The sequence below is a fragment of the Dermochelys coriacea genome, chromosome 3, assembly GCF_009764565.3.
Source record: "Dermochelys coriacea isolate rDerCor1 chromosome 3, rDerCor1.pri.v4, whole genome shotgun sequence".
NCBI classification, from domain to species: Eukaryota; Metazoa; Chordata; order Testudines; family Dermochelyidae; genus Dermochelys; species Dermochelys coriacea.
Genome location: NC_050070.1, coordinates 63,621,613 through 63,646,411, shown reverse-complemented (window position 1 = coordinate 63,646,411; position 24,799 = coordinate 63,621,613). Strand labels below are relative to the sequence as shown.

General features: G+C 38.8%; 1 long non-coding RNA gene across 1 annotated transcript; it reads left to right on the top strand.

Moving 5' to 3' along the window:
- Positions 1-2,673: 2,673 nt before the first annotated feature.
- Positions 2,674-21,206, top strand: LOC122459660. The gene is made up of 3 exons (XR_006280482.1): positions 2,674-2,817; positions 5,265-5,271; positions 21,196-21,206. It is a non-coding gene; the product is annotated as an uncharacterized LOC122459660 (long non-coding RNA).
- Positions 21,207-24,799: the final 3,593 nt, after the last annotated feature.

Genomic DNA, 24,799 nt, shown 5'->3' with positions numbered 1-24,799 from the left:
TCTGGACAAAAACAAAACATTGCTAGATAATTATTTGTGGCAAAATAAAAAAGTTACCCTTTCTTACAAATCTGGACACAGCATTGATGTGTGCCCTGGGGAAGTGTGACTATTAAACACTTTCATCAGATGTAACTAATTCAGAAAAAAAAAAATCTGTCTATGGCTTCTGTTTTGGCAACATTTTAGAGCTGTGATGAAAAAACAAATGTAGATACTTTAAATGATTTGTCTTAATAGCTTGAGTTGTAATAAGCTTTATAAACTTTTGCAATCTCTAAAAACCCATGTTAGCCTGCATAATTTAATTTGTTAGGGCTTTAGTCAGAATTTAATTCCAGTTTTGATAACAGAGTCAGGTTTCAAGTATACACATACACAAAATACTTATATTGGATTACAGAGTCATCTGCTGCCATATTAAATATATGGAAAAGCAGCTCCAAACAACAATGACATCAAGATCTTTCCATTCCCTCTGATAGGGGATCTATTATTCTGAACATGTAAACGTTTAACAGAATTACATGAAGACACAACCACTTCACTATCAATCTAGTCAACAAAGATCTGACTAACAAACAGGCAAACTCTGCATGGCAGGCCAAATTGAAAGGCAGTGTGGCCCTACTGTTACCCAAAGATTTGAAATCAATTATACCAAGCCAATGAGTTTGCCTAAATATACCATTTTCAATTTAAACCCTTTATTTTCAATCTATCTATTCTGGTAGTTAAGGTTTTGGCCTGCCCTAAGGGATTTTCCAGGGAAAGCCGCAGCTAGCTAACTTTCTCCTGAAAGACATGGATACAGCCCTCCGATTAAGAATAGGCAACAAGCAATAAATTCTTCAAAAACAAAAATATTTATTTAGAAGTGAACAGTTACAGTAAAAGAGTAGTGATAGAAGCAATAATAATGCATCCGATGAAGTGAGCTGTAGCTCACAAAAGCTTATGCTCTAATAAATTTGTTAGTCTCTAAGGTGCCACAAGTACTCCTTTTCTAGAACCAATAGGGTTACAGTATAAAAATGAAGTGGCACAAGAAATAAAGAAACAATACTACAATAACAGCTTCAATTAACTCTATCACATATAACAATATAATCATGTACTTAATACTCTATACCTTATAACAACAATTAAGCATATAATGATATGCTAATTAACATTCAATACTAAATCCTTAACACTAAGCATCCAACAAGTGCTGATCAGGCAATTAGATGGGTAAGGAGATCTCACTCAGACCATAGGCATCCAGCTTTATTTACACTTGAAACCCATACGATCTATTATGTTAAAGAGAAAAAGATTTTAACTTACTGAGGCTTCTCTAATATCCCTTTGAACCATCTAGGAAATGGTCCTTCTGCTCTGTCTATTTTTGGGATATGGTGCTTGGGGAGCATTGTCCAGTGACGGGCTGCTGTCTGTTGAGATGCTTGCTGTTGCCTCTTCCTTCGGTAAAGTATCTCCTCCCAGGCAGGAGAGATGGAAGCCTGTTGGTTGCTGGTGCTGGGCTGCTGAGGAGGGCTCCCGCTGGCCAGGCAGCAGAAGCGGCCATTGGAAGGGGCAACCCTGGAACCCTGGGTGGGCTGCTGCTGCAGTAGCTGTTTTTCAAGCAGCCTTTCTTTTGCCAGGTTCCACAGGAGCTGCTGACGCTGTTCCACAACCACCTTCTCTCTTCCAGGTATCCTGCAGCGTTCCTCTCTCTTGTGGTCCTTATTCCTACAGAGGTTTAGCCTGCTGGCTGTGGCCCTTATATACTGTTGGCCACCTAGGCTCAGCCAATCATCTTTCAGCTTTTCGATGACATCACACCCTAGTCATGTGTACCTACATGTGACAGAAGCCCCATTCACTTCTATGGACATCAATGTATTCCTATGGGATTTTGCTTAGTCATTCTGATGCATCCTTTACCCTTATTGTATCCTGTGGGGTCCAAAGCATTCCTATGCAGGTTTTTTAGCTGACCTTTGGATGAAACCTAGCAAAAGTCCCATGTAGTCCTATGGCCTGCAATGTATCTCCACAAGATGTTTCTCTGAAAACATCCACTTAATGTGCAGCATCAGTCAAAAAAGCAAACAGAATGTTGGGAATCATTAAGAAAGGGATAGATAATAAGACAGAAAATATCATATTGCCACTATATAAATCTATGGTACCCCCACAGCTTGAATACTGCATGCAGATGGGGTCACCCCATGTCAAAAAGATATATTGGACTTGGAAAAGGTTCAGAAAAGAGCAACAAAAATGATTAGAGGTATGAAACAGCTGCCGTCTGAGGAGAGATTAACAAAACTGGGATTTTTCAGCTTGGAAAAGAGATAATTAAGGGGGGGATATGATAGAGGTCTATAAAATCATGAGTGGTATAGAAAAAGTACATAAGGAAGTGTTATTTACTCCTTCTCATAATACAAGAACTAGGGGTCACCAAATGAAATTAATAGGCAGCATGTTTAAAACAAACAAAGGGAAGTATTTTTCACACAACGCACAGTCAACCTGTGGAACTCCTTGCCAGAGGATGTTGTGAAGGCCAATACTATAACGGGGTTCAAAAGATAGCTAGATAGATTCATGGAAGATAGGACTATCAATGGCTATTAGCCAGGATGGGCAGGAATGGTGTCCCTAGCCTCTGTTTGCCAGAAGCTGGGAATGGGCAACAGGGGGTGGATCATTTGATGATTACCTGTTCTGTTCATTCCCTCTGGGGCACCTGGCATTGGCCGCTGTCAGAAGACAGGATACTGGGCTAGATGGACCTTTGAGCTGACCCAATGTGGCCGTACTTATGTAAGAGATGATCCAATACTGTCTCCTGATTACGTCATTCTATAGCTGCCATTACTGGATTTTCTTAATTTAAACTATTCTTAATTTTTATTTAATTAAAGATTAATTAAACTAATTACTGTTATAAGCATGTAAAAGGGTCCTGATACTATCACCACTCATTTTATGTTCAGTTAAGCAATTTAATAATTTTTCTGAATTTAAACCTCTTCTGTGGTTTTTCTGCAGATTTTCCCATTTAGAACTTGGTAAAGCATTTTGGGCAACTTAGTCAATATCTCTTGTCACATTACTGAATAAGGACCTGTGTTCTAGTCCTAGCTCTGCTAATGCTCTGCCATGGACAGGTAACTTTTCTCTATACACCCTATGTCTGTCTTATGTAGAATGTAAATTCTTTGGGTCAGGGACTGTCTTTTGTTATATGTTTGAACATGACCTAGTACAATGGGGCCCCAATCTCAGATGAGGTCGGTAGGTGCTACAGCAATACAAATAATAATCTGGTTCCACCTGTTACTACATGCATTTCCTTTTTCTCCCTTAGGTTTTACTAGTGATAAATCTGATTCTTCCATGTCTCTCAACCCAGAAATATTTCACATAGGAACTATTGAGTCTATTTCCCAGCAGTGTTCTTAGCAGTTAATAATACTGTCTCCTTTCTTCTCTCCTGTTCCAGTCTCTCGATATAAGAAAATAGTCTGGCCAAAGACAAAAGGAGAAATGTCCCCTCTGTTCTAAGGACATTTGGAAGCTTGCCTTCTAATATCTTATTACATTGCATTCTGTAGCAGGTTAGGGCAGGAAAAGCAGCAAAGGTTTCACAAGGAACCTTGAATCTTACAGAAGGGACCCCCAACCAAAATACTTAGTCAGTATTTGGAGATTTTCTTGAACCAGCCCTGCTTTGTGGAGCCTCCTTTCTTCCTACACATCCACATAAAGCTTCAGTAACCCTAAAGAAGTATTTCTTTCCTAAATACCTTACTCAGAATCTAATTCTTCCTTCTAGTATCGCTGCTTCCATGTTGCATTTTTTGAAAGCTTTCCTAATAGGGATGAATTCCCTCCTTTTGACTTGTACTTCTGGGCTCATGTCCAGGAAGAGCACAACTTGATAGGATTATACAACATATCTCTTGCTTTTCCAATTCTGGCTGGAGTTCTCTTGTTATCACTGATGTTTATAATAGTTAATATAAAGATCATTCCTGTAACCTGCCCAGACTTCTTACTTTCAACTCTTCGTTCGTATATACTTATATCAATATAGAGAGAAAGTGCACATGCACTTTAGACTAGGAATGCTCAGACTGCCATCCCAAATTGATTTAAGAAAGATCATTCTATAGTTTTTAAGGAAATATTCATGAATAAATTTATCAATATTGACAGTACTTTACATGCTCCTCTTCTATATATTTCCAAGACTTTTTATGGAATTAGCAGTCCCATGGGAACATTTGTTTTCATATATGTTTAATGTCACTTTTTAAACACGTGCCTGGTTTTCGCTTACATAATGTAATCCTAAGGAATTCAATGCTTACTGGGGTTTAGGATGTAAAATTCTGCAAATACAGCCATATTTCCGTACTGTGGTTGCTAGCCCAAAATCAGAAAGTGCAGAGATACACAATTTATTTATTAAATTAAGCATTATGAAAACACTTTAAGACCTGGACAATGGTGTTTGGTTTGACAGTTAGGAAGTGATTTGGGTCAAACAAAGTAGTCTGATCATCTTTATCTTAATCTGTCCAATTTTTCAAAGAAAATTCCCAAAGGTGTTTTGCATCAAACCAGTTTAATTGTCTTTAGGAGCTTTTTTTCCAGGAAAAAAAAAGACCAATTTAGTAAGAATTGTGCCAAGCATGTCCTTTAATCAGATAAATCTCTAAATAAATAGTATAAGCCTATTTTGGGTTAAGAAAAGATAATCTCTCTTTGATAACTGTCACTGATTTAATTTCACATTAAAACTGAACACGTTATGTTTTTATTCAACTCCGTCCTTTAAAAAAATAAAAAGGCAGCATTCTTCAAAGACAACTTGTTCATTAAGAAATAAAACATGTTCTGGACTGGAAGCAATTATACAAAAACACTGTATATAATTTTTTTTAAAGTATATCAGATCACAAGTTGGGAAACAATGTGAGGTTTGTCTCAATTAAAAAAATATATATAAAATAACAAGATGAGAAATAATGGCAGGATTGTCTCAAAGCCAGGCATAATTATGCAATTAAACACCTGAAATATTACTGAAATTCCCCCTGGTTGTCTACCACCTGAAATCTTTATATACCATACTTTGCAATAAGCACTATTTTGTGATTATTCCATCTTCTTCTTTCTCCCTTTCATATTACTTTACATGTGTTATATCTTCTGTCTACATATGCTTTCAGAGCCAAAGAATTCCCATGTTTTTAAAAAAGGTATATTGTGCAAGATAAGTTCATATGAGGTCTGAGGAACTATTTGGTTCCAAGTGCATCTTCTGCAGAGGACTTTATTACAAACACATTTTGTATAGTGGCATGATTACCAGAGCATTTTACAATCATTCATAAACTTGTATTGATTTTCTTATCAGAACTGAATAAGTTCAGGGGGCATTTCTCCAATAATGAAATTCAATTATATTAAAGTGAATTCTGAAAGAAGAAAAATAGCCAATGACTTTTGAGAAGTATTCAGTGATACATAATGCATGTCAGAAGAATGGCACAGGAGCATTGTTACAATGCTGTAGCCGATACCTTCTTCACTCCAAGGAATGATCTTTTTGCCAGTGAAGTCAATGGGAGTTTGCTGCTTAGTTTGGTGGGAGCAGGAAAGGGCCCTATAAAATAATATAGGTTGTTGAGCCTAAAAATTGAGTCATTTGAATGTTGCTCTGTACTGTTAGATCTACCTTTGAAACAACAGCTATGTTTAAAAATATTTTCTGTAGCTTCAAACTAAAAACACAAAAACATCAGATATTTAATGTAACTAGAGCAGAATGTGTATAATTGTAAGTAGGGTTCTCCTAAGCAGTTTGTAAAAAGCAACTGGAACTTGACCTTGCATGCCTTTCTTACACATATGTGAGCTGTCAGAGCCCAAACTATTTAAAGAAAAAATATTTAAGAACATGTTTTAGTACTCATTTTCTTTCTTTTTTTCATTTTTTCCCCTGTAATGCATAAAACATTTGTTTCTAACCCTGATGATTAAATGTCAGGACTGAACATTGACAATCTTGGAGCTGAGACAAATATAATTTTGGGGAAAAGCTGTATATTTGGGAGAAAAAAGTAACAGTTTTCATAACAATTTTAAAAAACGGTATGTGCGTGAGGTTGCTCAGAGGTTTGGAATGTTAGAAGCCATTCCAGGGCAGGTGTGAATGTCAAAGTGCCAGGTAGAATTTGTGAAATGACTCTGCAGCTTATATCATTATGCAAAATGACACAATTTTATTCTTATTTGTTTTCTATTAGGCATTTGTTTTACACTGCTTTCAGGAGAGGAAAAGGGAGATTCTCTTCACCCACGTAAGATATAACAGATAATATTTTCTCCTGATTTCTGTCAGAATGCGGTCTCAGAATGCACTCTCCTCCCATCAGATCTGACTCCTCAAAAAGTGTCTCTTGCAGAACCAGCTGCCACCTAGACTTTCTCCAAGAGATAGAAGAACAGGCTACCCTTGGGATATTTCTCTACAGTCAAATCTGATTTCATTTGGCCCACTGGTCAACTGCTGAAGATCTTGGAATACTAGTGAGGTAGACAACAAGGTTGCTAATTTGTTTGTTACATATCAGTGTGAGTGGTGATACGTAACAGAATCTGGAGACCAGTAAATTGACTTGCTAGTTATATGAAATATTGCTATATCAGCACCACAAGTATTGTATTTCCAGAAACATAGCCAGAGCATGAACCCAGTTAAATGAGATGGAGACGGGTCCATGATCACACCCTTTGCAGTGAGGACTGCACAATGTCCTTGGCCAAAAGGACTAGCTTAGTGGCAACTAGATACACCAAATATGGATTTGGCAACAAGCTCTGTAGCTGGAACACTCATACCATATGCAATTTCCCTGGGTGAATATGATGAGGAAAGATCAGTTTGCAGTTTGACACAAGCCTACAGTATTCAACACACTACTTTTTCTAGCATGAAAGTCTCAGGAAACAGACTGACTCAAGTGGCATAGAATATTATTTTAAATTTTCCTAAAAATTCATAAATTCTAGAAGCCCAGTTTCTCCCAACTCCATAAACTGTCTCCACCATTTCCCTGAGATATCAAAGGACCGTTAACTTAATTAGACCCTCTGCCTCTTTATTGCAGTTATACTCATTATATCAGGAAAACAGAGAAACACAGGATTAAGCTGACAAATCACAGAGACCAAAAAAATAGCTAAATTTATTGAATAAACTGAATCATTAGAAATAGTTCAACCAGATCTATAAAATAGTTTCCATCCAAGGAGCTGAAGGTTCTTTATTAAATGTAAGCTTATGACACTCCTGTGAAATATGTAAGTATTATTTTTCTATTTTACAGTGGTGGGAATTGAGGAACAAAGAGGTTAAATAATTTGTTCAGGGTGTAAAAATCCAAAATAAAACCCAGGTCTCCAACCAGCCATACCTGTTCCTAAACCAGAAGATCATGCTGCCTTTCTTTAACATCCCTTTAAAGTTCCATATATTTTATAACCATCAGATAAATTTAACTTTTCTGGGATGTACAATATATGGACTATCATTAAAGTGAAGTATGGGTCACAAATCATCCATGCTAACTCAAACATCCAGATCAAAGAAGAGAAAAACCTGAGCTTGAAAGTGAACAGCAGGTATATTTTCCTGTTTGAGCAGGAGGTGGAATGTGAAACTTGGCTTTTTCCTGAGAGGGTCAGATCAAACTTGAGTGGGCTCGGCATGATCCTTATCATTCTCCAGGTGAGAAAATGAGTTCAAGTTATACCATCCTGAGAAAAGCTTCAGAATAAAGCAAACACTTCAGTACTGGGCAAAACCATTTTGGATAAATGCTAATGTGTGGGGGCATAAACTAAGAAACAATAAAATAGGGGCAACAGCTAAAGAATAAAATGTGTCTCTTTGACCTTTGTAGTAAATACATCGACTGGAACAAATTATATCAATAAAACATGTCTGCTAGAAAAGGCTCTTGAACCAAGTTTATTTTACATCTTGCCTTTCCTAGTGAAGCTGGCATGACTATTCCAAACAGTACTGCAAGAATTACAGAGTTGTGTGTATGTGTGTGTTTATAAAAGTCTGTAATTAGCTGTGTTTTATATTCTATATAGTGCTGCCTAGTGGTTGGGAAAACTAACAGCACTTTTTGCTAGAAGCAGCCCCTCTACTGTAAATTTGCAATGCATAAAAATCACCAAATTCTTCTCTGTTGGACATTAAATATCTGTTAAAGCTGGGTTACGTACTCCAAGCAGGAGAAGAGATTGAATAGTTTCCACCTCCATTGTCTTAGAAAAATCCTTGGAGTTACTTGGGACCAACGGATCACCAGTAAGGAGATCCTTGAAAGAACCAGCCTACAGTCTATGCAGACTATGCTGGACGTTCACAGGCTGTGCCAATTGGAACATGTGAAGCGCATGCCTCAAGATCAGGGGTCTCAAATTCAATTTACCTTAGGGCCAGTGCCAGTCCTTAAATCCTCCCAGCGGGCCAATAATGTCACTGAAGATGGTGTTCAGAAAAGAAAACGTTAATATTGTATTTTTTATTTAGAATTTCTTAGAAATAATATAACTGTCATACAACTTTATCCAATTATTTGCCTTCCAGAGAGTTTTTAGTGTTTGCCAGACACTTGGCAATGCTTCAGTTCTGTCCATTTGTTGATGTTTGGCCTCAGTGACTGAGCAGTTGAAATCTTCAGGATTGCAGCAAGGTGGGCCTCAGAGAGTTGTGTTCAGTATTTTGACTTGTTTCTATTCATTGTGGAAAAAAATGATGCTGCCTCCATGGCTGACTCTGCCCAGCAACTGATGATGCTGCCTCCATGGCTGAGTCTGCCCGGCGACTAGTGATGGTTTCTCTGTCCCTCTCCCCTAGCCAATGGGAGCTGCAGGGGGGCAGCACCTGCAGCAGACATCCGGCCACTTGGCTGCATGGGTCTCTCCTTCGCAGACCGCAGTGGGGAGGTTCTTGACTACAGATGGCCCGCGAGCCGGGACTCTGAGACCCCTGCTCAAGATCGTCAGCTGAAGGCTGTGCTCTATGGCCAACTGAAGAACCACCCACGACACAGAGCAAGGCCAAAGCTCCAATACAGCGACACAGTCAAGCAAGGCCTCAAGGAATTCAGCATTCCACTGATAACTGGGAAAACCCTGCCCACAATCTCTCAGTTTGGAGAAACCAGGTTAAGATTGGTGCAGAAAGCCATCAGAGAGCCCAGGCTGAGGCCAGCAGGGAAGCCAGGAAGCAGAGTATGCTTCAGCTTCTGTCTGGCAAGTGGACCTATAGCCACTATGGGAAGGTTTGCCACTTGCGCATTGGGCCCTTTTCCCATACCATTGGACTGAAAGACTGACTTTGTCACATCTCCTTTCATCTGTAAAGAGGTTGGATGGCCACTTCCATTTCAAATATGAAGGACAAAACTCTTGTCTAAGTTACATTGGTATCAATCTATAGTAGCTCCAATGACCTCAACTGATGGTATGGCTATACTTTGAACTGGGGGTGTGATTCCCAGGTCAAGGAGACATGCTCACGCTAACTGCCATTGAGCTAGCATGCTAAAAATAGTGTGTAGCCACAGCAGTGCAAGTGGTGGGATGGGCAAACTGCCCTGAGTACGTGCGTAGGGTCTAAAAATGGCATGTTCAAGGGGTGGCTAGCCCATCCCACAGTTAGTGCTGCCATGGCTATAGTGTATTTTAACATGCTAACTCAATGGCAGCTAAGCGTAAATATGTCTTCCCAAGATGGGAATCACACCCCCAGCCCAAAGCGCAGACATACTCTGAATCTCATTCACACCAGTGTTAAAACATTAGAAACTAGCATTAGTAGACTAAGGATTTGCATGCTGTAGTTGAGATAAGAATCCAGCCTTCATGATTTATTGTTGATTCAATAAGATTCTAAAAAGGAAAAAATCAGACAAAAATTAATACTTAATCCACAATAAATAGGATTCCTAAGCCCCATATTGTTTGCGTCTCATTATTTTCTGAAAAATCTTAGCTGTGCAAACAGCCACAGTTGCACATTGAGCATAGACTTTCAATGAACTCTCCACAATGACACATACATCCCTTCCCTATAATTTAGAACTGGGTAAGGTATATGCATAGTTTGTTTTTTTCCTCCAGTGTGCATTATTTTGCAGTTGTCAACCCTGAACATCATTTGCAATTGTGATGCCCATTCACTTTGCTTGGTTAGGCCTCTCTGACATTCCTAAGAATCGTCGCTGATCTTGACTACCTAGATAACTTTGTGCTATCTGCAAATGTTTCTACCTTACTATTCAACCTCCCTTTTCAACTCATTAATAAATATATTAAACTATACTTGACCTACTATGGAACCTTGAAGCACCATGATGATTTAAACTGACCATTTAATTCTACTCTGTTTTCTGTCTCCTAGCCACTTTTTGATCAATGACAATACTTTCCCTCCCACACCACGACTCTTTGTTTATTTATTAGAACATTCTGAAGGACCTTGTCAAAGCCTTGTTATAGCTAATTAGCACTTCATATACCCATTACAATAATTTTGCACTTGACAAATTCTGACTAGCTCAGATTCAAGATGAGAAGATTATTTTTTAGTGGGAACAGTTTTTTGAAGCCGTGTAACAGTATCATTGATCATTCTCAAATTGTTAAAAACTTACACATCAAGATTTAGGGAGGGAAAGATCTGGGGTGAATATACATTAGTATTTTGATTATCTCACATATTGTTCCTTTTTGAAAGCCAGAAATAAAGAGCTATAAGCATTCACGTCAAGAGCAAAACAGAGCATGTCTCTGTCTAATAAGACAAAAAGGCAGAATGTAATTATTGGTTTCACAGCCAATACACTAAAGGGTGGAGAAAACAGGGTTGGTTAGAGTAATAATTACCAAATACGCAGTTATTCAAGTTTTAGCTGTTTACATTCACCAGCTGCTAAAGTGTCTTTCGTGCAGCTAAAGAGGTAGTATTTTTCTTCTTTGTATAGGATCTCTTGCTTTTTTTGAATAGAGTGACCAATGGCAACAAATGGAGGGAAACAAAAACACCTCCTTATAATCCTGTAATGGCTAATACTTTTTATCTCAGGATAGTAAAGTGCATGATTTTGTTTATTAGTTGAATATATTACCTGTGTGTGCCATCAGACTTCTGTTAATGTAATTATGACTCAGTCGTTACACAATTTTTTGGTATACATACTAAAGTATTTTGGTTCAGTTGCCAGAATCCTCCTACACATGTTCTAAGGAATAAAATGTCTGATCTAATCATACTACACAAAAAAATGATAGTAGGCCACTGTTTCTGAACTGTGGGGTGGGTTCCTAGAGAAGCTGCCAACCTGTCTTGAGTGGTGCAGCTTGGAAAGGAAAATAGATGGTGCTCCACAATGGAAGGTAGTCGATTAAGGAGTCTTTGGAAGTCAATTGCATTAAATCAGATTAAGTCTACTTTTATTCTGAATGAGAGTATTCACACAGGGGCTTAATGCCGTTTAACTAATTCACTATAAATTCACACTTTTAGGGCTTGTCTACATGGGGGAACGGGTGTACACTAGCTATTCTGCACTAACTACCTGTGTTGACATCTTACTGTTCATTAAGAGTTCCTTTGTGTACATTAGCTTAATGCACATTGGAAGTATATTAAGCTAACCCTCCTGAAGGCACTCTTAGGGTTTGTCTTCATTACAGGGCTAAGCAGCTAAGCAGATCCCAGATTTTCTCTTTGTCCTTTTTATCTGTGAATTAAAAGAATATAGCATAGACTGGGACTCTTTGATTACATTGTTAACCTCTAACAATATATATATTAACACACAAAAACACAAATATTATCTACCCAAATGTCTCTAAAGGTTGAATTTGGGTCAATTAGCTTGCAAGCTGCCTAACTCTTCCTAGCCATGCATCACACTTTGTATAAGATTTGTTGCAATTATATAACAGTGGTAGCAACAGTGATTTGCATGGTCATATTTTATTCAGATAATGTCACACTCTGCTCCTGAGGTATTTCAGAGATTGGTCTTTCAGCTCCTAGATAATATCCCCAGTGCATGTTACTATTTTGACAACATTCTCATCTTGGCTAGGACTCTTCCTGAGCATAATACTATTCTGGAACAAGTACTAATCTAATGCCAAAAAGATGGCGTAAAGCTGAATGCAGCCATGAGAAGTTTTACAAAAGATGCTGCAGAGTTTCTAGGGCATTGTTTGCTGGCTGATGGTGTGAAACCAACAAGCTGTTGCTTCGCTACTGTTACCCACTGTTCGTAAGCAGTTTATATTAGTTCCTTGGCCGAGCTCAATATATATATATGGCCATGCTTTGCCCCATGTTAGTACCCTTGCCAAACCAATGGCACAAAGATTAAAGAAGCAAAGCAGACTTTGGAAAGCCTGTGTCAAGTCCTCTGTCAAAGCCAATCCCATGCTTATTTTGATCCCTAGATGCCCTTAGTGATTCAAACGGATGCATGCAATTGGGGTCTGGGAGCAGTTCTGCTCCAGGAAGGACTGCTGGTCATATTTGCATCCCATACTCTCATCCTGGCGGTGGTTTATTCAATTTTTGCAATGTGACTTTGATTTGGTATATATCAAAGGAAGACATTATAGACAATACACTACCAGTCTATAAAAAAGGGAAATAAGGATAACCCAGGGAATTACAGAACAATCAGCTTAACTTCTGTACCCAGAGAGATAATGGAGTAAATAATTAAGCAATCAATTTGCAAAAAACCTAGAAGCTAATAAGGGGATAAACAACAGTCAGCATGGATTTGTCAAGAACAAATCATGTCAAACCAAACTGATAGCTTTATTTGACAGGGTAACAAGCCTTGTGGATAGTGGGGAAGTGGTAGACATGGTATATCTTGACTTTAGTAAGGCTTTTGATACTGTCTCACATGACCTTCTCATAAATAAACTAGGGAAATGCAACCTAGATGGAACTACTATAAGGTGGGTGCAAAACTGGTTGGAAAAACCTTTCCCAGAGGTCATTATCAGTGGTTCACAGTCATGCTGGAAGGCCATAAGGAGTGGGGTCCCCCAAGGATCAGTTATGGGTCTAGTTCTGTTCAATATCTTCATCAATTATTTAGATAATGGCATTGAGAGTACACTTATAAAGTTTGTGGATTATACCAAGATGGGAGGGGTTGCAATTGCTTTGGAGGATAGAATTAAAATTCAAAATGATCCTGGCAAACTGGAGAAATGGTCTGAAGTAAATAGGATGAAATTCAATAAGGACAAATGCAAAGTATTCCATTTAGGAAGGAACAATCAGTTGCACACATACAAAATGGGAAATGACTGCCTAGAAAGGAGTAATGTGGAAAGAGATCTGGGGGTCATATTGGACCACAAGCTAAATATGAGTCAACAGTGTAACACTGTTGCAAAAAAAGCGAACATCATTCTGGGATGTATTTGCAGGAGTGTTGTAAGCAAGAACGAGAAGTAATTCTTCCGCTCTACTCCATGCTGATTAGGCCTCAACTGGAATATTGTGTCCAGTTCTGGGCACCTCATTTCAGGAAAAATGTGGACAAATTGGAGAAAGTCCAGAGAAGAGAATGATTAAAGGTCTAGAAAATTGAAAAAAAATTGAGTTTGTTTAGTCTGGAAAAGAGAAGACTGAGAGGGGACATGATAACTGTTTTTAAGTACATAAAAGGTTGTTACAAGGAGGAGGGAGAAGAATTGTTCTTCTTAGCCTCTGAGGATAGGACAAGACACAATGGACTTAAATTGCTGCAAAGGAGGTTTGAGTTGTACATTAGGAAAAACTTCCTAACTGTCAGGTGGTTAAGCATTGGAATAAATTATCTGGGGAGGTTGTGGAACCTCCATCATTGGAGATTTTTAAGAATAGGTTAGACAAACACCTGTCAGGAATGGTCTACATAATACTTAGTCCTGCCATGAGTGCAGGGGACTGGACTAGATGACCCCTCGAGGTCCCTTCCAGTTCTATGATTCTATGATTATTTACTTGTCAATGCTCTTTTGAGAAATTCTTCTGGGTTGGCACCCTCATATGCAGAAACGGCAGAGTACACTGTGTGTTTTTTACTGAAAGATATGCCAATTGATTTAGGGAAGACCACTGATGCCACTATTCAAAATTCAGAACTGTGCAAGTTGATATATGTTGTACAAGTGGGCTGGATAAATTCCATGCTTAAGAAAACTTTGTATATTTTCTACAAATTTCATCCTGAGTGCACAGTGAATACACGTGCAACTTATGCAGAGGAGCCCGGGTGATCATTCCATTACTGTTGTGACAAGCAGTTCTGAATGTGGCTCATGGAAGACATTTAGAAATTAAGAAAATGAAGAAATTTCTGTGTAGTTATGTTCAGTGGCCAGGGCTGCACTCAGACATGAGCATCATGTGAAGGCATGCTCAACCCACACAATGTGTAACAGCCCCAAAGCCTGAGGTTTAAACTGGGAAGAGATGCTGTCCAGAATGTAACAAGGGGCAAAACCTGCCCTCTCCTCTGTAGCCCCACTGTGAGGGACCTAAACTAGGGTTGCCAACCCTCTTAGAATTAAAGATTAATCTTTAATCAAAGATTGCCATATGATGGAACCTCCAGGAATACATCCAAGCAAAATTGACAATCCTATCCCAAGCTGGTTCAGCTAAACTGGGGAGCTGTGCAAGAGGTGTGCACAGTATAGAGCTCTGTCTGTGCCTGCACTCTGTGTGAGCCAGATAATCCACAACAGCTCAGAACACACTACTAAGGGTGGTCTGTGAGTCTGACTTTGTCCCTACATTTATTGGTCTGGGGAAAAAACAGCTGATGTGCCGTCCCTTTGATTATTTTCAAACTATGAATTATAGTAAGATCATTAAAAAAAGATAGAAGAATCACTGAAGGATCAAAAGACCCCTCTGTCTGAGTTAAAAGAAGCCTGCCTAACAATTCACTATTGTACAGTACTGGACTGGAATTGGCTTCTTGGAGAAAAGCAATATTAATTTTCTGACACTACTGACACTATCATCATTGATAATCTTACTTCAGCTTTTACAGCTATTAATATTCCAAACTAATAAAATAAATGCTATAAATCATGCCTAATGCATTCTGAATGTGACTGGGCTTTGTTATCAGTTCTTTAGCTCTGTCTCTAGGTTAATCAATCTTGCTCTCCTTTTATTTTCCTGCCCTATCTAGGCATGAATTATCATACTTAAATAAAACATTTTATCCTTTATATAACAAAAAAAATCAAATCTACAGTATTTGACTGTACTGCCCCCCAAATGTAACAACTTCCAATAAAATTATTGTCATAATTTTGGCCTTTGATATATTATGATGTTTGGAGTTTGATTTGGTATAGTTTGGTTTTTCCAGTTGCCTCAAAGAAACATGTAAAGATTTAGGGCCAAATTCTCTGCTGGCATAACTCTATTGGAGCAAGCAGATTTATGTCAGTGGAGAGTTTGGTATAGTTACCACCCTACAAGCTTACATGCTGAAGCAGACATTGCATCACAAGCAAAAGTTAAAGACAAGTAGGAAATCGTAAAATGGGAAGGAGAAAAAAGAATGTACCAGGGTGAGAATAATCATCAGGATTACTCAAAAAAATGTGTGCACATCATGGCTGTCCAGACAAACCACTGTTCAGATCTGATACTATGTCCTGGTTCTAAAAAGAAATGTTTGTAGGACAGGTGGGAATGCTACAAGCCTTTGACTTCTGAGCAAGTGACATATTGGGATTAACTGGTTAAAAACAGGGAAGAGTGTATGACATTTTCGGGAGATTCCCTGTATTACTGTGCTTATGAACCTGGAGAGTCCCTGCTGGTATTGTAGAAACAGAGTGAAACTGTCTTGGTGGGTCACACTGTACAGCTGATATAGTTCCAAAGTTAGCCAGGGCCCAGACCACTGAGGGTCTAGTACTGTATGTTAGGACTAGAACCTTTGCTTGGACACAGAAGGTAGATGGAGAGCTTTTGGAGAATGCTGAACACTGCTCTTACCCACTAGTCCTTTTGAAGAGCCAGGCTGCTACAATATTGAAAAAGCTGAAGTTTTTGAACTGGCCTTGACTGATAGTTGTAGATAAGGGGAATTACAGTATTCCAGCCTTGAGGTGGATCATGGTTGCAATGTCCTTGTCCAGGAGTTATGGAGGCAGTTTCTTAGCAACATGAAAGTGGTAGAAGGCATTTCTTGCTGCTCTGTTAACTGGTTATCAAAGAGCAGAAGTAAATCTAGTTAATCTCGAGGCTCTAGTTAAACTTTACTTTGACAGAGTGAAGGACTCAACAACGGGTAGTTCAAAGTTTTTCTTCTTATAATTAGTATCAGTTCAGCAGTCATTTCTATTCTGGCTTTGACATTTAACTCTCTCTGTGGCAAGTCATATCTTACTCAGTTTCTCCATGATCCAGAAATAGAGATAATATATAAAATTGGAGTAATATCTTACAGGTTGCAGTGAGGATTAAATAGATAATTTTCCAAAATTTCTTTGAAGATGAAGTATCATATTTATGCTAATTATTATTATTTTGTAGTTGTTGGGGTAAAATTTTCAAAAGCACCTAAGTCACCTAGGAACCTACATCCCATTTTCAAAAGTGCCTATGTTCTGAATCCACCAAGGTATTTAGGTTTCAGAGAAGCAGCAGTATTAGTCTGTATCCGCAAAAAGAAAAGGAGTACTCCTTTTCTTTTTTCAAGATATTTAGGCATCTAACTCCCATTGTTTTCAATGGGAGGAGCCACCTAAATACCTTGAAGGATCTGGGTTTATGTAACCTTTGAAAATGGGATGTGGGCTCATAAGTGAATTAGGCACTTTTGGAAATTTTACCCTTAAGTCTTTTAATGGATGATGTCTCACAATGCTCCCACAACAGTAGGAGTGGCAGTCGCAGAATGCAGACATAAGTCTCATGCCAAACAACATTTGTAAGTCTCATGCCAAACAACATTTATTCATGCAAGGAAGATTAGGTAAATGAGCTTTCCTCATTTTGTATATTAAGATCCGTATCAGTGTGGTGTTCAGGGTTTTGCGTAACAATACATGGAGGCCAGGTGCAGTACTGGTTATGATCATGCAGTGTTTCACATCTGCTTTTTTTTTTACTTTTTCCACAGCCAGAAGGAGAGATCCAGGTCCTCTTCCTGACCCAGCACCAATGAATCTTGAATTTGTTCATAATATTTATACAGCGATTGAACTGTTTAAGTTTTCTTAGAAAACATTAGTTGGCATCATTCTTCTTTTATTGTTGTATAAATATGCTTATGCTGTAGGACATCTGCATCATATGTACTTTGTTTGTCAAATCAACATGTTAGTAATTATATCATGGGGAGAGAACCTCATGTGACCAAATAACTAACATGCTGTTTGGAAAGTGAAACCTCACATAGATATCACTTAACCGGGCACACGAGGACAAATTTTCATTGTGTTTCTAAAAATGCACCCAGAAATTTTCCAGATGCACCAGTTTGTGCTCAAATACCAAATCCAAACTCTCCTTTTCTTGACTCTATATTTACTATATTTGCTTGTACAAATGGGAAGACCATGCTCTATGGGATTTTGCTGCATGCAAATAAATGTCTCTAAAAAAATTTCCCAGGTATGGGTTATAATTTGTTTGCTGTAGAGGTCATATGTTACTGTTGTCACAGAGATAGTCAAATGTCCCTCTTGGCAACCCACCAGTCTGCTGTGAGGGAATTCAATTGATGGATCCCACATGCTTTAGGAGTCTGAACAGAGTCCTGGCACTGCCCCTGGTTGGGGTCTCCAGGTACCCTCTTGAGGTGCAGAACATTTGTCTAGCACCTCTACAGAAAGCTGAGAACTCACAGTCCAGCTGCCCAGCCCAGAGACCAGTGCTGATTCCCTCAGACTCCTTTGTAACACTCTCTCCCTGAACTCCACCTGTGTAGGTGTTCTGGGTTCACAGCTTAAGTCTTCAAGAGCACATGAGAAGTGTAACACATAATGCACCCACAGACTTTACACAGGATTCTAACACCATTGCTCTTTTTGCATCACACAAGAAATACACAGATCTATACAAAAATAATTAATCCTACATACATTTTCCCTACCTTAGTTTCCTTACCCCTCTGGAGCATTCTTTGAGCTGCGGTCAGAGTCCTCTGGTGGCATCCGGAGTGCTCCTTCCACAGCACATGCTTTCATCCCACCCATGGACTCTGCCTCCTTCTCGTCAAGTCAACTTGGTTTGATCTTGATTGGTCCTGCACCTAACCCTTCCCAGGTCCCTCTACAAAAGTCTCTTACAAAAACTTCCTATTTGGGGGTCTGAGTCTTCCCCCGGGCCCACCCAGCTTCTATGGATTTTAAAAGCTAGCATCAAAACCTTGGTTCTTTTTCCAGCTGCTGTTAATTTTCCAAACTCCAGGGATAGGGAAAATGATTCTCCTATCTTCAGCCAACCTCCTTAGCTTACCCAATGTGTGGTCAGAGTACAGTCATTAGGGTTAACTACTCTCCATTCTCCCTAGTCTGATAGGTACATACTACAAGCCCTGTCAGACCATGCTGGATTGCACATTTACATAAAGCATTCAATAATACGGCAATTTTCATAGTAAGAACTTCATGATGTCAACCATAATTCATAAATAGTACTGACTGAGTCCCCAAATAGTCACAATTATGTTTCTATAGACCCTAAGGTATTATAAACCGTTAATAATAATAGAAGGCAATGAATTTTTTGCATTTGAAGTTTTGGAAAGCTGTTTGAAAATCTGGAGTGAATTACTGGCTTCATTAAAGTCAATAGCAAACCTCCCAGAGATTTCAGTGAGGTCAGGTTTTCATTGGTGGACCCTAAGTACACTAGCAATAAACCTAAAACTAATTAAATGACTTACTATACTCAATTCAGGATGATATTCAAAATAGCAGTGCAAAATTACACCTACACAGTGATTTAATATCGTTATCATATATTTATACTACCCTAGAATTCTTTAGATAATATTATAACTCTAAACTTAGGAGACTTTGGCGAATGGCACATACAGTTTCTGTGTTTCAACTGCATACATTTATTTGTAAGTCCATTTTTATGTGAATTGTATGGATACTAGTATGCAGTAAGGACTAGCCTCCCACTTCATCCAATGTTCATCCCTTTTTGAGTAATTAATACACACAATCTTATATTATATTAGGTCATGGTAATAATGTTAAGCTTGTGAGTTTATATATAGCTATGTCATAGAGGAAAGAGAAGAATACATTTTACTGACAAAAAGAAAAAAGAAAGAATGAAAGAGAAATGAAGACAATAAAAAACAATAATGCAGAAAGTAAATAAGAGAATCATAGGGCTGGAAGGGACCTCAAGAGGTATTCTAGTCAGCCCCCTCCACTGAGGGAGAATTAAATATGCCTAGAACAATAAAATGGAGTACCTAGAACTAGTGTGCAGGCGGTCAACCAGATATTATAGGGATCACAGAAACATGGTGGAAAAGAATTCATTAATGGAATACAGGTATTGAAGGGCATGTGCTGTTTAAGAGAGATAGGAATAAAAGTAAAGGTGGTGGGGTAACATTGTACATCAACAAAGCAGTAAGCTGCAAAGAAATAAAAAGTGAAAGTATGGACAAAACAGAATCGGTTTAGTCAAAATCACTTTGGGGAAGAAAAGTAAAAGGGTTCTATTGGGATAGTATTAGGGGTCAGCTATAGACCCCCAAGGTCAGACTCAGATATGGATAGAGATCTCTTTGATATTATTAGAGAGATAAATGCTTTGGGGAATTGTGTCATAATTGGAGACTTTCACTTCGCAGATATAGACTGAAGAAGAAATGCTATTAATACTGGAGGGGCCCAGTTATTCCCGGATGTGATAGATGACCATTTTCTTCACCAATTTATCACCAAACCAACAAGAGGAGATATAGTTTTAGATTTGGTGTTGGTACATAGTGAGGAGATCATAGAAGAGCTGATCATAGGAAATAACTTTGGCTTGAGTGATCACAACTTGATTCAGTTTAAGTTAAGAGGAAGGATAAACAAAATCAAGTCATAAAACATGATTTTTTTATTTCAAAAGGGCAATTTTGTAAGTCTGTGGGAAAATAAGGGAATTAGTTAAAGAAGTCAACTGGACTGAAGAGTTCAAGAACTTAAATATGGAGGAGGCTTGGAGTTTCTTCTGATCACTTATACAAAAACTATCTGTAATTTGCATTCCAAGAAAGGGGAAAAAACATGTAGGGAAAGGCTCCAGACTGAGACAGATGAATAATCACCTCAAAAAGATCATTAGGACTTAGCAGAGAGCCTATAAGGAATGGAAAAAAAGGTTGATCAACAAAGAAAGCTACATCATAGAGATTAGAAAATGTAGGAATAAGGTGAGAATTGATAAAAGTCAAGCTCTCTTGTCAAATAAATTAATATAAATAATACTTTTTTAGTTTAAAAGTAAAAAGAATAAGGAAGATGAGGTTGAGCCGCTAGGCAGTGTGAATAGGAAGGAGATTAAAGATAATCTAAGTATGGCACAAAAACTAAATGAATACTTTATTCCGATTGTCAGACTGCAGGGAGGTTATTAGTTGAGTTCCTCAAGGACCAATCTTATAAAATATTTTTATGACTGACATTGGCACAAAAAGTAGGAGTCTGCAAATGAAATTTGCTGATGATACGAAGTTCAGGAGGAGAATCGGAATATTATACAGGAAGATCTGAGTGACCTTGAAGACTAAAATGACAGAAATGGGATAAAATTCAATAGAACAAAGTGCAAGGTCATGCCTGTAGGGTTAATAATAAAAATTTCTGCTACAAGCAGGTGACTCATCAGTTGGCAGCGACAGGTGAAGAGAGAGGTAGGTTGATCACAGAACAACTAAGTGCCAACAATTTGACACAACTGTGAAAAATGCAAATGTAACCTTAGGATGTACTAGGTCAGACATTTCCAGCAGAGATAGAGAAGTATTAATGACATTGTAAAAGACACTGGTAAGAGCTCATTTGTAAAACTCTGGTCACACATGTTCGAGAAAGATTAATTTAAACTGGAACAGGTGAAGAGAAGAGCTATTAGGATGATCAGGGAAATAGGGGGCCTATCTTATGAGAGGAGACTGGAAGACCTTGGTTTATTTAATCTAGCAAAAGAAGACTGAAAGGGAATATGATTGCTCTCTATAAATACATAAGGGTGTAAATAGCAAGGAAGGTGAAGAGCTATTTAAGCTAATGGACAATGTTGACACAAGAACAAATGGATATAAACTGTCCATGAACAAATTCAGGCTGGAAATTAGAAGAAGGTTTTTAACCATCAAAGGGTTAGGGTTCTAGAATGGCTCCCCAATAGGAGTTGTGAGGTTTAATTAGTTTTAAGAGAGAGCTGGACAGATGTATGAATATGATTGTATGAGAGGATGGCTTCTAAAGGTAGGGGGCAGGGCTAACCAGTCCTGGGGCTCACTTCCGGTTTATGACTTATGTTCCTAAAGGTCCAGGCTTCAGGGTTTCAACCAGCAACCTGCAAAAGTCAGGAAGAGATTCCCCCCAAAATATTCTGGGAACTGGTATAATCTCCTTTCACTGAAGCATCAGGGATGGCCACAGCTGGAGATGGAACAGGGAATGGGGGGGGGCAGGGCTCTGAGATGGTACTGAGCATTCTCTTTCAAGTGCTTGGCTGCCTGGTTCTTACTCACATGCTGGGGGTCTACCCCTCTTATGTGGGGTTAGGAGGGAATTTTCCTCCAGGTAAGATTGGCAGTGACCTTGGGCTTTTTGCCTTCCTCTGTGCTTGTGGGTTCAGGTCACTTGCCCGCATTATCTGTCTATAATTCACTTAAATATTTCCCTGCCTTCAAAGGAGGGCTCGGGCACTGGTGCACCTTGGTCCCTGCTACTCTCTCCATGTGGTACATAATAGTCTAATCTCCTGTGGGCTATAATACTTTGGTCTAATTTCTGTTGTTGGGTTTACTGTGTGGGTGCTGGGTAGTTTTGGTAGCCTGTGATATACAAGAGGTCATACTAAATGATCTGGTGGTCTCTTCAGGCCTTAGACACTCTGACCATCCCTCACCGGTGTTGGTGCAACCTGTTCTTAAAAACCTCCAGTGATGGGGATTCAACAACCTGCCTTGGAAGCCTGTTCTAGAACTTAACTATTCTTATAGTTAGCAAGTTTTTCCTAATATCTAACCTAAATCTTCCTTGCTGCAGATTAAACTGATTACATCTAGTCCTGCCTTCAGTGAACAATGGGAACAATTGATCACTGTCCTCTTTATAATGGCCCCTAATTTATTTGAAGACTGTTAATTGTTTTAGAACAGCACTGCAATGCATTTTTTTCACCATATCCATTATAACTCAAATTTTTAGAAGGGAAGGGATGAGTAGTGTATTAGCCATGACATTTCATTTGGACTGAATTTTAATGTACAAGGCCTGATACTCTACTTTGTTCTGCTGGTTTTATGTTACTCTAACACCACCAACTGCAACCCCATACCTTAAAAAATATTTAATATATGAGAATGAGCATGTTTGAGTATTATTAACTGGTTAAATATTAGGCTGGTTAATTTTAGTTATTTGCTACACAACTTTGACCCTCTGAAAACTCCATCAGATCCCAATACATCTTCTGATCTTTGCCAGTTACCTTTTCTTCAATGTAATGTCCTTTCCCAGCCCTAGCAGCTCCCTGCTTACAGTTAAATTCTGAGATCTATCAGTTAACTGACTTTTCACCTATTTAATGTGTGTCATGTTGAAACATATCTCGGAGACAGAAAATTGGTGTAAGGTAGGGTTCACAATCAGGAAACAGTTAAGGTTTTGTGGAACCTTATTTCTGCATACATTGATTTTTTAATGTTTAGTATTTTTGAACAACAGTATTCTCAGGAAGAGTTTTTAGTGTAAGGAAAATGTTCAGTATCTGCAATCTTTGCTGTATCAAATTACTTTTTCAGGTAATATTTCAACTTTATTTAGTGTACATTATTGCTCAGATCTGTAGCTGGTGCAAACTGTTATAGCTCAACTGAGGTTAATGGAACTATGACAATTTCTATCAGCTGAGGATCTGTCCCATTTAAAATAGATGTGTAAGGGGATTAAAAACTGCACAGTTATCAGCAGGTATACACAAATCCTTATCATGATACATAGCAAGTTTTCAACTGCAGTCCTACTTCTAGAAGTCGGAGAACTTTTGCCATTGATGATGAAAATTATGCAAAGTTATTCCTAGAAGGACCATTTTCATCACAGCAACACTTCCAGGACAGGTTTCAGAGTAGCAGCCACATTAGTCTATATCCGCAAAAAGAAAAGGAGGACTTGTGGCACCTTAGAGACTAACAAATTTATTTGAGCATAGGCTTTTATGAGCTATAGCTCACTTCATCGGATGCATTCAGTGGAAAATACAGTGGGGAGATTTATATAGATTCATATACACAGAGAACATGAAACAATGGGTGTTATCATACACACTGTAAAAAGAGTGATCAGATAAGGTGAGCTATTACCAGCAGGAGAGCGAGGGGTGGGGGGGGGACCTTTTGTAGTGATACTCAAGGTGGGCCATTTCCAGCAGTTGACAAGAACATCTGAGGAACAGCGGGGAGGGCGGGGGGAATAAACATGGGGAAATAGTTTTACTTTGTGCAATGACCCATCCACTCCCAGTCTCTATTCAAGCCTAAGTTAATTATATCCAGTTTACAAATTAATTCCAATTCAGCAGTCTCTCATTGGAGTCTGTTTTTGAAGTTTTTTTGTTGAAGAATTGCCACTTTTAGGTCTGTACTCGAGTGACCAAAGAGATTGAAGTGTTCTCCGACTGGTTTTTGAATGTTATAATTCTTAATGTCTGATTTGTGTCCATTTATTCTTTTACGTAGAGACTGTCCAGTTTGGCCAATGTACATGGCAGAGGGGCATTGCTGGCACATGATGGCATATATCACATTGGTAAATGGATTGGATATTAGATGGATGGGATCTGATTTACTATAGAAAACTCTTTCCTGGGTATCTGGCTGGTGAATCTTGCCCATGTGCTCAGGGTTTGGCTGATTGCCATGTTTGGGGTCGGGAGGGAGTTTTCCTCCAGGGCAGATTGGAGAGGCCCTGGAGGTTTTTTTGCCTTCCTTTGTAGCATGGGGCATGGTTGACTGGAGGGAGGCTTCTCTGCTCCCTCGAAGTTTTGAACCATGATTTGAGGACTTAAATAGCTCAGACATGGGTGAGGTTTTTCATAGGAGTGGGTGGGTGACATTCTGTGGCCTGCGCTGTGCAGGAGGTCGGACTAGATGATCAGAGTGGTCCCTTCTGACCTTAGTATCTATGAATCTATAAATGTGCAGGTGACCGAGCCTCTGATAGTGTGGCTGATGTGATTAGGCCCTATGATGGTGTCCCCTGAATAGATATGTGGACACAGTTGGCAACGGGCTTTGTTGCAAGAATAGGTTCCTGGGTTAGTGGTTCTATTGTGTGGTATGTGGTTGCTAGTGAGTATTTGCTTCAGGTTGGGGGGCTGTCTGTAAGCAAGGACTGGCCTGTCTCCCAAGATCTGTGAGAGTGATGGGTCGTCCTTCAGGATAGGTTGTCAGGATAAATCCTT